Raw genomic sequence first — 16,255 nt, forward strand, 5'->3', positions numbered from 1 at the left:
AATCATTGATAGGTATTAATGAACAATGCATAAGAAACAGAGGAAAACAATAGAGGACTAGAGATCTCGTCAGGAAAATTGGAAATATCAAGGGAACATTTCACCTAAAGACTGGCACAATAAAGGGCAGGAACAATAGAGAACTGGTAGACACAGAAGAGATAAAGAAGAGATGGAAAGAATATACAGAAGAACTGTACAAAAAAGATCTTAATGAACTGGATAACTATGGTTGTGTGGTAAGTCACTCAGAGCCAGACATTCTGGAGTGTTAAGCCAAATGGGCTTTAGCTAAGTCAAGTGCTGCTGTCAATAAAGCTAGTGGGTGCAAGGAAATTCTAGTAGAGCTATTCAAATCCCTAAAGGATGATGCTGTCAAAGTGTCACACTCAATATGTCAGCAAATCTGGACAACCCAGAAGTGGCCACAGACAAGGAAAGGTCAATCCTTATCCCAGTTCCTAAGAAGGGAAGTACTAAAGAATGTTCTGACCACTGGACAATTGCACTCATCTTTAGTAAGGTCATGCTTAAAATCTTGCATGCTAGGCTTCAGCATTACAACTTCCAGATATCCAAGCTAGGTTTAGAAAAGGCAGAGGAACCAGAGATCAAACTGTCAACATTTGCTGAATCATAGAGAAAGCAAGGGAATTTCAGAAAATCATCTACCTCTGTTTCATTGTCTACACAAAAGCCTTTGACTGTGTGGATCATAAAAAAACTGTGAAAAACTCTTAAAGAGATGGGAATACCAGACCTGTCTCCTGAGAAACCTGTATGCAGGTCAAGAAGCAACAGTTAGAACCCTGTATGTAATAACTGACTTGTTCAAGATTGAGAAAGGAGCATGACAGGGCTGTCTGTTGTCACCCTTTTATTCAAAACCTATTTGCTGAGCACATCATGAGACATGTCCAGCTGGGTGAGTTACAAGCTGAAATCAAGATAGGCGGGAAAAACATAAACAATCTCAGATATACAGATGACACTACTCTAATGGCAGAAAGTGAAGAGTAATTAAAGAGCCTCTTGATGAGGGTGAAGGAGGAGAGTGAAAAAGCCAGCTTAAAACTAAATATTAAAACAACAACAACAACTAAGATCATGGCATCTGCCCCCATTACTTAATGCAAATAGAGGGGGAAAAGTTGGAAGTAGTGACAGATTTCCTTTTCTTGGGCTTTAAAATCACTGTGGATAGTGACTGCAGCCATGAAATGAGAAGATGATTGCTTCTTAGCAGGAAAGCTATGACAAACCTAGACTGTGTGTTGAAAAGCAGAGACATCACTCTGCCAACAAAGGTCCGTATAGTCAAGGCTATAGTCTTCTCAGTAGTCATGTATGGTTGTGAAAGCTGGAGTGTAAAAAAGGCAGAGAACCAAGGAATTAATGCCTTCCAACTGTGGTGCTGGAGAAGACTCCTAAGAGTCCCTTGAAACTGCAGGGAGATCAAACCAATCAATCTTAAGGGAAATCAATCCTGAATATGCACTGGATGGACTGATGCTGAAACTCCAGTATGAGCTGACTCATTGGAAAAGTCCCTGATTCTGGGAAAGATTGAGGACAGAAGGAGAAGAGGATGTTAGAGGATGAGATGGCTGGATGGCATCACTGATGCAATGGACATGAATATGGACAATTTTCAAGGGATGGAGGGGCAGGGAGTCCTGGCATGTTGCAGCCCATGGGACTGCAAAGAGTCAGATAGGACTGGGAGACTGAACAACAACATAAGAATTTAGATAGGAGATTGCAAGAATTTTTTTTTTCAAGTAAATGTGACTATCTGTGATCAGACTTAGGCTTCTGATGTTGTATTGTAATGTATAATCCTAGATAGTTTATCTATCAACTGACTTTTCTATTGATTTGTCATAGATCAATAGATACTGTAACTATATAGTCTATAATATACCTAGTATCTATTATCTATCCATTGATTGGTAAATCAGTAAATATTATCCATAGATCTATCTAGTATTTTAATGTGTGTATGCATGTATATACTCACTGATACACTATTTACATTATATAAATACATACTATTATAGAATTATATATAATTTGGCTTTTTTCCTTTTTGGAGAGCAATATTTGTCACCTCAAACTGTCTATTTAGTATGAGGATTAATAATTAAAAAAAAAAAGTCAGGAAGTCTTTATTTTTAATCCCCCTTAGATGCCTAAAGAATTTAACTAAATAGCTATAGGATAGAATAGAGCTGTATGCAGAGTTGTCTACAAAGAATAAGAGCTAAGTGTGGTGGGAGAAACTTGCCCAAGCCTAGAGATGCAGAGTCTAATATGCTTTCATTATTTCTGCAAACATTTGTTTACCAAACATGTGCTTTTCCATCTCCATGAATGAACTGTCTTCTTCTCCTTTGAAGTCCCAAACCACTACCCCTAACTTCCTCCTTTGGCTTTAGTTGAAGATGACATTGAAGGTGAGAGTTTCAAATATTTTGAGGAGTTACTCTGGTTTTATACATCTCTATCATGTGTACATATTATTAAACTTTGTTTGATTTTCTCCTGTTGATCTGTCTCATGTTAATTTAATTCTTAGACAAGACTGAAGAACCTAGAAGGGGAGATGAACATATCCTCCTCTCTGATCACAAAATGTGGGTATGCTGCCGGGAGCCAGCACGGGAGATCCCACCCATGGCAAAGGTCATGTGGAAGAGAACTGTTAAGCAAGGCTTCAGGACTTGAGGGGTTCTCTAAACTGCTCAAGCATCTACCCCAAAACCAGCATCTGTCTGTCTTACTATTTTGTGCCTTTCACCAACTCTCCTGACATTAACAGGGGGCTATCCCCGACCACCTTTCTCAAGAGAAAATCAACTTAGGGCTCTAGCTAATAAGTCTCCTGGACATGAGAGGAATATTTCAATTCAAACCTCCTCTCTTAGCATTCTAGCTTGCTTTGCAGGTTTATCCAGATTCTTACAGATACCCATATGATTGTTCACAGCCTCCCAACTGTGAGAGGCACGGGAAGCCTAAAACATAGAGCCTTTCAAAGAGTTTAAAGTTAGTAGAGTAATGCTGGTGTAGGATTTCATTATTGGGCCAATGCTTGTTGCTAAGTTCCCATATCTCTTATCCACTGTGCACCTGGGAGTGCATTAGTTAACGTAGTTGGAATGTAAGAAAAACAAGTGTAGCCTTGAAATTAACTACATCAGACTTTTGAGCTAATTGGTTCTTTCTTTGCTGTAACTCACTGCACCTTTGCTCCGTGAGAAATGTAACTCTGTTTAACATTTTCTGAGGCTGACATAGATTAGAAATATAAAGAAAAAATACTTTGAGGGAAAATAAGTTTTCTGGTTGAGCAGCCTTTATTAAAAGAGGGTCATAAAATTTTCACAGGCCTCCAAGGCCAGAAGAAAATGTACACAATATTGTTTATGGGAAAGTATGTAGAAAAAATCCTGATTTTGATAAAGACAAAACAGATGTAATGTTTGGGCTGACTCTGTATGACTTTGCATCTTTCATTTCCCTCTATGTACAAGTTAAGGTATAAAAGTCCCTTTTAAAAAATAAAATAATGGGCCTCGCTCATTGAAGAAGCTTGGTCACCCTGTGTTTTTCTTTTTTTCTCTTTTTCTTTCTTTCTCTCTTATTCTCTTTTTCAGGCTGATCCCTTGGAACACAGAGGCTCTCTGCATTCACTTTCCTGCCTGAGCTTCTAAGGCTTTACTAGCTTTCTGTGTAAACCAAGGAATATCAGCCTCTTTCTCTCGTCTATTTTCTTATCTATAACATTCTTTCCTTATCTCTCTCTAAATCATCTGCTGATGCCATTTCTCCTTTGAGTTCCCCTGGATCCTCCCTGGCAGTGTGCTATTGTACCAGTATGATTAAATTTATCTAAAACATTTAAAGAATTATTTAGATTATTTTGTGAAAGTTGTGCTAAGGTTTATTCCATCTAAAACCTATTGTAAGCATCATGAATAATAGGAATGTAGAACCTGAACAAAACTAGCAGAGCTAACCCAAAGAGTTAGTTGGGCAAGAGAAATGTTTTGCTAATGCTTGTATTGTATAAAAATAAAATACCCTCAACTCTTAAATTCATGATCCTCACTAACACTTCTACCTTCAACCCAATCAAAATGTGTATATTTTCTCTATGTTTTTATTTCTCTTGGAATGGAAACAGAAATAACCACTTTACAGGAGTGTTAGAGAGGCCAAGAGTGAGAAACTTGGGATCAAGATTGCAGAAGTATCTGGGGTTCACCTTTCCCCACTAGTACATCAAGAATACATCTACAAGTGGTATAATTTCCACAGAACACCTACTGAACACTAGCAGAGGAACTCAGACACCTAAAAGGACAAGAAAAGATCCCAGTGTAATCAGATAGTACAAAGAGGAGAAAGGAAAGAAAAAGAAAAGAAGAAAAAGGATGGATGCCACATCAGGAGGGAGACTGAAGGAGAAGAGAGCTTTCCACACCTGTAGAGGCCCCTGTCACTGATGGTTGAGATATGCTTAAATAGAAGGAAAGTTTGAAGGCTAGTAGAAGAAAGTACAGAGGCCAGTCTTTGGCAGTCAGGACACAGAAAGACTTACATGGGTGGTCTGTGCCACAGACCTGGGTGTCCCAGCCTGAGACAGGTGTCCACCAATGCTAACAGGGGTTGGGTGCTGAAGTGTAGGTTTAAGAGAGAAGACCCAGGGAAATGACTTCTGTTGGCTGTGTAGAAATAGCCTGGGAATGATAATGGGAATGAGGAGCTCAACTGTTCAGGGACAACCTGAGGGGACAAATGTGAGGAACTCTGCAGCCAGAAATGCTCCTGGAGGAAGCATGGTCTGCCTTGGAAGCAAGACATCACTGTTGAGTGATGCAAAAGGGGAGGGACTGCCACTGTAAACTGTTTCCACAAGCCATCCTCTGCCTCCATGGGCACTGGGAGGGACTTGCACCAGAATGAGTGCACCCCAATCTGTCACCAGCTTCTGCTGGCCCCTGCCTCCATGGACGCTAGACAGGGATCCTGTTGGAGTAAATGCATGTGCCCCAGTTGTGACCACCTTATTACTCTCCCAAATGAGTAAGCACACAAGTCCCAGTTTGTAGCTGACTCCCTTCCCACCTAAGCAAGCAAGTGTGCCACAGTTAACTGCTGTCTTTGCCCCCTTTTACCCAGGCAAGGAAGCTAAGCTGAGCCCCAGGGACTGTGCAACTAAGGAAAAGGAGCTGAAATCTCTCTGTGCAGCTCCACAAACCAACAGATTAAACTCATACAATTGATTTGGTAAACCCAGCATCTGCAGAATATCTGAATGGACAATGAGTACTCCCACAACTGAGACCAGTCTAGCTTTAGCAGCTGTGTACTTTGAAGCACATACGCATGGGAGTTGGGCCTGGTCAGAGTCTGAGCTGAGCTGCCTCAAAAGTGCCCACAGTAGGGCCAGAGACCTACTTAAAGTTCTTGGATGGCCACTTGTAGGGGCAGGGAGTTGGCTGTGGCTCATTGTGGAGACAAGCACACTGATTGAGTAGAAGTCCCAGGTAAATATTTTTTCTTATGTTTTTAAATTGTTGCTTTTTTAATTTTGTTTCATCTTTTAAAAAATTAATATATTTTTACTTTCTATTTATATTTTTGTGTTTTATCTTTTTTAAAGAATTTATTGGCTTATGTACTTTATTTGTGTGTGTGTGTGGCTTGGCTATTTTAATATAAATTTATTTAGTTTAATTGGAGATTAATTACTTTAAAATATTGTATTGGTTTTGCCATACATCAACATGAATCTGCCACAGGTATACGCGTGTTCCCCATCCTGACCCCCCCACCCTCCTCCTTCCCCATACCATGCCTCTGGGTCGTCTCAGTGCACAAGCCCCAAGCATCCAGTATCATGCATTGAACCTGGGCTGGCTATTCGTTTCATATATGATATTATACATGTTTCTATGCCATTCTCCCAAATCATCCCACCCTTGCCCTCTCCCACAGAGTCTAAACGTAAGACCAGAAACTGTAAAACTCCTAGAGGAGAGCATAGGCAAAACACTCTCCGACATATATCACAGCAGGATCCTCTATAACCCAGCTCCCAGAATATTGGAAATAAAAGCACAAATAAACAAATGGGACCTAATTAAACTTAAAAGCTTCTGCACAAGAAAGGAAACTATAAGGTGAAAAGACAACCTTCAGAATGGGAAAAAATAATAGCAAATGAAGCAACTGACAACTAATCTCAAAAATACACAAGCAACTCCTGCAGCTCAATTCTGGAAAAATAAATGACCCAATCAGAAAATGGGCCAAAGAACTAAATAGACATTTCTCCAAAGAAGACATACAGATGGCTAACAAACACATGAAAAGATGCTTCACATCACTCATTATCAGAGAAATGCAAATCAAAACCACAATGAGGTACCATTTCATGCCAGTCCGAATGGCTGCGATCCAAAAGTCTACAAGCAATAAATCCTGGAGAGGGTGTGGAGAAAAGGGAACCTTCTTACACTGTTGGTGAGAATGCAAACTAGTACAGCCACTATGGAGAACAGTGTGGGGATTCCTTAAAAAACTGGAAATAGAACTGCCTTATGACCCAGCAATGCCACTGCTGGGCATACACACCGAGGAAACCAAAATTGAAAGAGACACATGTACCCCAGTGTTCATCACAGCACTGTTTATAATAGCCAGGACATGGAAGCAACCTAGATGTCCATCAGCAGACGAATGGATAAGAAAGCTGTGGTACATATACACAATGGAGTATTACTCAGCCATTAAAAAGAATACATTTGAATCAGTTCTAATGAGGTGGATGAAACTGGAGCCTATTATACAGAGTGAAGCAAGCCAAAAAGAAAAACACCAATACAGTGTACTAATGCATATATATGGAATTTAGAAAGATGGTAACGATAACCCTGTATGTGAGACAGCAAAAGAGACACAGATGTATAGAAGAGTCTTTTGTTTTTTTATCTTTGTTTTTGTTAGTTTTATTTTTATTGTTTGTTTTGGCTTTTGGAGTTTTTTGTTTGGTTGTTTTCTTTTTTATTTTTTTGCTGTTTGTTTTTGTTTTTATTATTTTTCTTGGGTTTGATAGCTTGATTTCTTTTTTGTTTGGTTGATTTACTTTTACTGTGTGTTTTCTTTTTGTCCCACTGCTCAATTTGTAGGGTCTTGGTTCCCTGGCCAGGGATTGGGTCTGAGTGAGTGCCTAGTCCAGAGAATTCTCTGACCCAGGGAATATCATCAGTCAGTATGAGCTCTCCCAGAGATCCACATCTCAGCACCAAGACCTGACTCCACTTAATAGTCTGCAAGCTCCAGTGCTGGATGCCTCAGGCCAGACAATCAGCATGACAGGAACACAGTCCCATCCATTCGCAGACAGGCTGCCAAAAGTCATACTAAGCTAATAGACACCCCAAAACACACCCCCTACACAAAAATAAACTCAAAATGGATTAAAGACCTAAATATAAGGCCAGACACTATAAAACTCTTAGAGGAAAATACAGGCAGAAAATTATTTGACATAAATTACAGCAAGATGTTTTTCAATCCACCACCTGTAGTAATGGAAATAAAAACAAAAACAAGGACCTTGTGAAATTTAAAAGCTTTTGCACAGCAAAAGGAAGCTTAAAACAAAAAGACAACTGTCAGAATGGTATAAAATATTTGCAAATGAAGAAATTGAAAGGGATTAATCTCCAAAATATTCAAACAGCACATGCAGCTCAAAAAGAAAAAAAAAAAGCACCCCAATTAAAAAATGGATGGAATACCTATATAGATATTCCACCAACAGACATACAGATGGGTAACAAACATGTGAAAAGCTGTTCAACAACACTAATTATTAGAGAAAAGCAAATGAAAACTACAGTTCTCACACTGGTCAGAATGGCCCTCAGCAAAAAATCTACAACAATGATGAAGAGGATATGGAGAAAAGGGAACCCTCCTTCACTGTTTGTAGGAATGTAAATTGGTACAGCCACCTATAGACAACAATATGGAAGTTCCTTAAAATCTAAAAATAGAGCTACTTATGACCCATAAATCCCACTCTTAGGCATATATCCAGACAAAACCATAATTCAAAAGGATGCATGCACCTCAATGTTCATTGCAGCACTATTTACAATAGCCAGACTAAGGAAGTAAGCTAAATGTCTGTCAAAGGAAGAATGGATAAAGATGTATCCATTATCATACATGTATACAATGGAATATTACTCAACCATAAAAAAGGAAAATAGTGCCATTTGCAGAGACATGGATGGACCTAGAGACTGTCATACAGAGTGAACTAAGTCAGAAAAAGAAAAAGAAATATCATATTGCTTATATATGGAATCTCAAAAAACATTACAAATGAACTTATCTACAAAGCAAAAATAGTCACCAATGTAGAGACTATGCTTATGCCTACAAAGGAGGGAAAATTTGTCATTGTCTCTAAGTCGTTCCAACTCTTTGTGACCCCTTGAGCTGCAGCATGCCAGGCTTCATGTCCTTCATTATCTCCCTGAGTTTGCTCACACTCACATCCATTAGTGATGCCATCCAAACATCTCATCCTCTGTCTCCCCCTTCTCCTCTTGCCCTCAATCTTTCCCACCATCAGTCTTTTCCACTGAGTCAGATTTTTGCATCAGGTGACCAAAGTACCAAAGTATTGGAGCTTCAGCTTCAGGAGCAGCCCTTCCAATGAATATTCCGGGTTGATTTCCTTTAGGATTGACCAGTTTGATCTCCTTGCTGTCCATGGGGCTCTCCAGATTTCTTCTCCAGCACCACAGTTTGAAAGCATTAATTCTTTGGTGCTCAGCATTCTTTTTAGTCCAACTCTCACATCCTTACATGACTACTGGAAAAACCATAGCTGTGACTATACAGACCTTTGTTGGCAAAGTGATAACTCTCCTTTTTAATAGACTGTCTACGTTTGTCATAGCTATTCTTCCAAGGAACAAACACCTTTTAATTTTGTGGCTGGCAATCACTGTCTGTATTGATTTTGGAGGCCAAGAAAATAAAATTTGACACTGAAAGAAAAGTTGGATAAATCTGGAGGTTAAGATTGACATATATATATATGTATATACATATATATATAGTAATTGTATAGAATGGATAACTATATATATATATATACATATATATAGTAATTGTATAGAATGGATAACTATATATATAGATAGATAGATAGATAGATATAGATATATAGATATATAGCATAGGAAGCTCTACTCAGTGACCTGTGATGACCTAAATTGGAAGAAATTTTTTATAAAAAGAGTGGATATATGTATAACTGATTCACTTTGCTGTACAACAGAAACTAACACAACATTGTAAAGTAACTATACTCCAATAAACATAAATAAAAACAAAATTTTTAAAAGAGTAGGAAAACTGGAGAATATTTATCTTCTAATGTGTTATGTAATCAGAAAATGCTACTCTAGTTGGCACTTCATACATTTCTTAGTTGATTATTTCTGTATCAAAATGTCTTATAGGAAGTGAAGAGGAACTAAAAAGCCTCTTGATGAAAGTGAAAGTGGAGAGTGAAAAAGTTGGCTTAAAGCTCAACATTCAGAAAACGAAGATCATGGCATCTGGTCCCATCACTTCATGGGAAATAGATGGGGAAACAGTGGAAACAGTGTCAGACTTTATTTTTTGGAGCTCCAAAATCACTGCAGATGGTGACTGCAGCCATGAAATTAAAAGACACTTACTCCTTGGAAGAAAAGTTATGACCAACCTAGATAGCATATTCAAAAGTAGAGACATTACTTTGCCGACTAAGGTCCGTCTAGTCAAGGCTATGGTTTTTCCAGTGGTCATGTATGGTTGTGAGAGTTGGACTGTGAAGAAAGCAGAGCACCCAAGAATTTATGCTTTTGAACTATGGTTTTGGAGAACACTCTTGAGAGTCCCTTGGACTGCAAGGAGATCCAACCAGTCCATTCTGAAGAAGATCATCCCTGGGATTTCTTTGGAAGGAATGATGCTAAAGCTGAAGCTCCAATACTTTGGCCACCTCATGCGAAGAGTTGACTCATTGGAAAAGATCTGATGCTGGGAGGGATTGGGGGCAGAAGGAAAAGGGGACGACAGAGGATGAGATGGCTGGATGGCATCAGTGACTCGATGGACATGAATCTGAGTGAACTCTGGGAGTTTGGTGATGGACAGGGAGGCTTGATGTGCTGCGATTCATGGGGTCGCAAAGAGTCGGACACAACTGAGTGACTGAACTGAACTGAACTGAAAATGCATGGGGCTGTATTATTACAGGCTGCTCTCTCTACAGAATTCTCCAGGCCAGAATACTGGAGAATTCCATTCTTGAGAGGATCTTTCTAACCCAGAGATCAAACACTTATCTCCCACATTGCAAGTGGATTCTTTATAGTCTGAACCACTAAAGGAGGCCTTTATAATAATAGTAATAGCTGATATCAGCAAATGTTCATGAGTGTGCATACGTAATCTGGTCCAGGTACAGTGTTAGGTATATTACTTGCCTAACCCTCACAGAGAAAGAAGAGGAAAGGAAAAGAGACATTTTAATCCGAATTTTACAAAGAATACTAAAGAAGGAAGTTCAGTGAAATGGCAGACTAGAGATATAGATAGAAATTAGCAAACATCAGACCCTTGATTCAAACCCAAGTCTGCCTGGTGTCATAGATAATTTTTTAAAAATTAATTTGAAATAGAAACTTCAGCATCTTTAACAATGATTAATTCCATTCATCTTCATACTTCTACCTCACACTGTAATATATATACAAATAACACTTGAACAGAAAAGAAAAATGTAAAGAAAAGACTCAATAAAACATCCACTGACTAGCTCCCTTAAAGTACAATATTAATATGTCTATTTTGCAGACATTTAGGGAAGAAATTTTGTTTTGAAAGTTTTTAAACAGGCATAAATAAAGAGCTTGTTCTTTTCCCTTGCTAAATTTCACTTATCTATGGATTAGTATAAGGCAGTTTCTGTAAGTGTCTCTGACTAAAAAGAATGGGTATGTTTCAGTAGTTGGTTATACTGTTCCACTAGGTCATACTTATAATTGGATTGTTAATTTTATGTTTGCTTATTTGTTTTATGTTAGCTATCTAGATAACTGTATTAAAATCTCCTATAACATTTGTAGATTTCTTTTATTTCCATTTTTACTGTGAGCTTTCAGTTTAAAATTTGAGTGTATGCTATTGGTTTTTGGAGAATTCAAAATAATATATTTTTATATACTATTATCATTATGAAATCAACTTATTTATTTGTAGTAATGTTTGTCATGCATTGTGAAAATCTAACTTGTAAATATTAATATAGGGCCATGAATTTTTAAATAATTTTTACTATATTTTTGTTCTTCTATTTCAGTTCTTTATGTTTTTGTTATATTCCACAAACACCATATAGTTGAACTTATTTCATCTAATTTGCAAATCTTTAACTGTAACCTTTCCCATTTAACATAAATCTGTTTTGGGGTTTAAATCTAAAATTATTTTGTTCTAAGTATTTGTAGCACTAATTCTGTTTCTTCAGCTTATTTTTTTTAATTGCTAGGCATTTTTTTTAAATTATTCTGTTCCCCCCCACCATGGTGTTAAAAGCTATAAATAACCTTCTATCTCTTAGTCTTTATCTAGAAATTACATCATTATTCTTACTTTCTCAAACATCAAAGTTCAATATTTTATCTCCTGTTAAATTAAAAGTACTTAATAACATTCTCCATTTCTTACTATCCCACTCTTAACCAATATTTTATTCATTCATTTTACCCTAATCTAGATTTTTAAAAATAATATATATGAGTATTACTATTTTATATAGAAGGGTTTTATTTATGATTATTAACATTTTTATAATTTTCTTTATTTTCTTTTTTCATTTCAGACTTAATGTTATTGAGTAGTATCTTTCAGATCTTGTTTAATGAATATCTGTTGGTAATGAACATTTTTTATTGAAAAAATATATATTTTTTTTCTTTTCTCTCACTCTTGAAAAATACTTTCCAGGGTATGTACTGTAAGTTAGCCATTATTCTTTTCAATTCAATGATATCTCATTCTACCTTTAACTTTATAGGTTGCTATTATGAAGAACACTTTTGTTCTAGCTGCCTTTCTTTTCAAATTATTTGTTCTTTTACTGCTTTTAGGACATTTTATTTTTCTTAATGTTTCTTCAATTTCAAAAATATGAGGATGTTGTCCTTCCTTGTTGTTCTTCCCTCCCTCTTTTTTTTTTTTTTTTAATTCTTTTCCTTCCTCTTCCTCCTCTTTCATCATCTTTGGTATTTCCTGGTAAACTATAATTTGTAGATTTTTTTTTTTTTTACCATTACTAATGGGGAAAAAAATGTCCATTATATTTTTAAGTATAATCTTTACATTTTCCCCACCACTATTCCTCTGAGTCATCAATTCAACATATTTCACTGTACACTTCCCATTTCAGATACGCTCTTCTGTATTTTTGCTATTTATCTCTTTGTTCTATATTCTGGATTATTTCTTCTGATTTGTTTTCCAATTTTTTATTTTCCTTTTTACATTGTCCAGTGTGCTGCCAAATATATTATGTTGATGTTTAAATTTTAGTTATTTTATGTTCTATTTCTAGAAGATTTATTTCATGTCTTTTAGTACTTTCATACATTACAGTTTATTTTTACCTATTCCTTACAGTTATTTTCAATCTTATCATTTATTTCTTTAAACATATTAAGCATCAGTTCAGTTCAGTTCAATCGCTCAGTTGTGTCCGACTCTTTGCGACCCCATGAATCGCAGCACACCAGGCCTCCCTGTCCATCACCAACTCCCAGAGTTCACTCAGATTCACGTCCATTAAGTCAGTGATGCCATCCAGGCATCTCATCCTCGGTATTCCCCTTCTCCTCCTGCCCCCAATCCCTCCCAGCATCAGAGTCTTTTCCAGTGAGTCAACTCTTCACATGGGGTAGCCAAAGTACTGGAGTTTCAGCTTTAGCATCATTCCCTCCAAAGAAATCCCAGAGTTGATCTCCTTCAGAATGGACTGGTTGGATCTCCTTGCAGTCCAAGGGACTCTCAAGAGTCTTCTCCAACACCACAGTTCAAAAGCATCAATTCTTCGGCGCTCAGCCTTCTTCACAGTCCAGCTCTCACATCCATACATGACTACTGGAAAAACCATAGCCTTGACTAGACGGACCTTAGTTGGCAAAGTAATGTCTCTGCTTTTGAATATGCTATCTAGGTTGGTCATAACTTTTCTTCCAAGAAGTAAGCGTCTTTTAATTTCATGGCTGCAGTCACCATCTGCAGTGATTTTGGAGCCCCCCCCCTCAAAAAAGTCTGACACTATTTCCACTGTTTCTCCATCTGTTTCCCATGGAGTGATGAGACTGGATGCCGTAGTATCAGAGATATATGTGGCTCTATTTATGCTATCTCTTGTATTTTCTATTCTTGCTTATTTGCCTTACTTATCCTTCTTTTCAATTTTTTTTTTTGATTATAGATTACCTCTTTGAGACTATGTATAGGTATTCTTTAGAGTCTTAGAATAAATGTGCTCTTCTCTAGAGGTATTCTGTGTTAGTTTTGTCAGGTACCTTCAGATGTTCCCAATCAAGTTCTCAGATGAAAAATTCTAGCTTGCCTTGTCTCTCCATACCTGTGCTTTGATGCATGAAGTTAGACCTGATATCCTTTTCCATAATACCTTGAGTTTGGGGCATGGGATGGTTACATTTTTAGCTCTAGTTTACTCTTATACTTTACCATGATGTTTATATATGTGGGCTCTTCATTTAAGGTGGAGAGTAATTGTATGATTCTTGTTCCATGTGCCCTGGGCCCACATGTTCCTGGTTTATTATTGTAACACCAAAACTGAAGTGGGAATATCAGCAAATATCATCAAAATAAAAATAGACTTTGTGTTTTTATATCCAATCTTCTCTGTGTTCAAATTTCTTGAAACAGTTGTCCTGGAATTCATTCATTTTCCCAGTATTTTCAGTGTTTCCTATTGCTTCTGTGGCATTCTATTGACAAAGCAAATCTTAAAGCATCCCTGATTGAAGAGACAGGAGCGTAGACCCTATGTTTTAATGAAGGAAAATGCAAAGATATGTGTGAAATTGTGGCTATAGGGAAGAGTGAGTTAATTTTGTAATACACACACACATGCAACACACTCTGGTATCAAAGATGGTATCGTAATAATTTTAGAGCTAATTTGTCATCCAGTAATTCCAGTAGACATGTATGGATGTGAGAGTTGGACTATAAAGAAAGCTAAGCACTGAAGAATTGATGCTTTTGAACTGTGGTCTTGGAAAAGACTCTTGAGAATCCCCTGAACTGCAAGGAGATCCAACCATTCCATCCTAAAGGAAATCAGTCCTGAATATTCACTGGAAGGACTGATGCTGAAGCTGAAACTCCAATCCTTTGGCCACCTGATGCAAAGAACTGACTCTTTGGAAAAGACCCTGATGCTGGGAAAGATTGAAGGCAGGAGGAGAAGGGGATGACAGAGGATGAGATGGTTAGATGGCATCACTGACTCAATGAGTTTAAGTCAACTCTGGGAATTGGCTATGGACAGAGAGGCCTAGCATGCTACAGTCCATGGGGTCACAAAGAGTCGGACACAACTGAGCAAATGAACTGAACTGAAGTACAAAGATACTGTTGCTAAACAGATCACATATAAGAAAGTAAAAGTAAGGTAAGTTAATTAAATGAATAAGATGTTTATACAGACAAAATTTGGCTGTTGGAAAAAAATTTGACTTTGCAAAATATCAAATAAATTACATGGCATAATTAATTTATTGTATATTAATGGAATGATTTTTAAGTGCAAGACACTGTGCAAATGCTGTTTCTTATAAACCAAGCTATTTGCATTTCAAGATCATCTTTAAAATATTATCATCACTTTGACTTTAAAATGTTCCCCTAAGCATGTGGTCAATAGGTTGGAACAGGATTAAATTTAAACATTCTGTCTCCAGAACCACTGTGGACAATTACATGGGAATGAAGACCAGCAAACCACATACTAACTTTATCACATGAGAATGCTATTTAAACTTTCTAGATCTTAATATTCTTACTTGTTTAATGGTGGTAATAATGAATGTATAAAAACTTATAATGTCCCAAGCCTTTTATATACATCATCACATTTAATATTAATGTCCCCTTTTTATAAATGATCAAAATAAATTTACGAGGCCACTTGGGAAATAGTGGAGTGAGGGGTCAAATCAAAGCCATCTCACTCTGGAAACCAAGACATGACACAGCTCTCCTGCTACTGACAGGAAAATAGGTGTGGTGGAAATAGGGCTTTCAAAATTTCATGTGGTATTACTTATATTATTATTATCACCATCATTATCAACTTTAACTCCTGATTGTCTTTATAAAAGCCTTTATATTTTCTCCTAAAAATCTATTCTTTGTATTAACAAATGCAGCCATCATGCCACACATAATGCCCTGTATAAAAACAAAAAATCAACAGTCCTTTTCAAGTTTAAATAGAGCTATTTTAGTCTCTTGCATATTTCCATCTTCTCTGTCAATTTATCTTATAAGGAGGAACTCTGTAAATCCCATGGATCATTTCATCCCCTAATTCTCTAATGAAATCGGGAGTCATTTGGTCCTTGAAAAGACTATACTTGTAGACCAATAATAAAATCTGTATCATGTACACTTATTTCAAAAAATTCATAGTGCTTCTAAATATGAATCTTTCCTTTCATGAACGAATTTTATACTAAATAAATACTATATATACTTCTTAGAGCACCACACCTCGTGAGAACACTATGGAAGGCAGTGACAATGGTTAAAGATATATGTAGAAAAGGTCAGGCTTTGGACAGGTAGAGGAGAAAACTAGAAACGGACAGAGAATACTCATAGCTGAAATCTTTGCTTCAGGAACCTCATCTGCAGTCAGGTACCTTGAGTAGAATTCACCATAGCAGTCACAAAACCAATTGGAATTGAGTGCAGTGAAGCTTGTGACATGGAACAGGATGATGCTAATGCATCCAAAAATAGTCTGGTTACAACTGTTAAAGAATATTTTTCCCCCTTATGGTTGAAATAGTGCATTATTGACAGTTGAGGGGTGGGACAGAGCTGTGCACATTCAGTAATTGCC

The sequence above is a fragment of the Oryx dammah genome, unplaced genomic scaffold (genome assembly GCF_014754425.2).
Source record: "Oryx dammah isolate SB20612 unplaced genomic scaffold, SCBI_Odam_1.1 HiC_scaffold_25, whole genome shotgun sequence".
Taxonomy (NCBI): Eukaryota; Metazoa; Chordata; class Mammalia; order Artiodactyla; family Bovidae; genus Oryx; species Oryx dammah.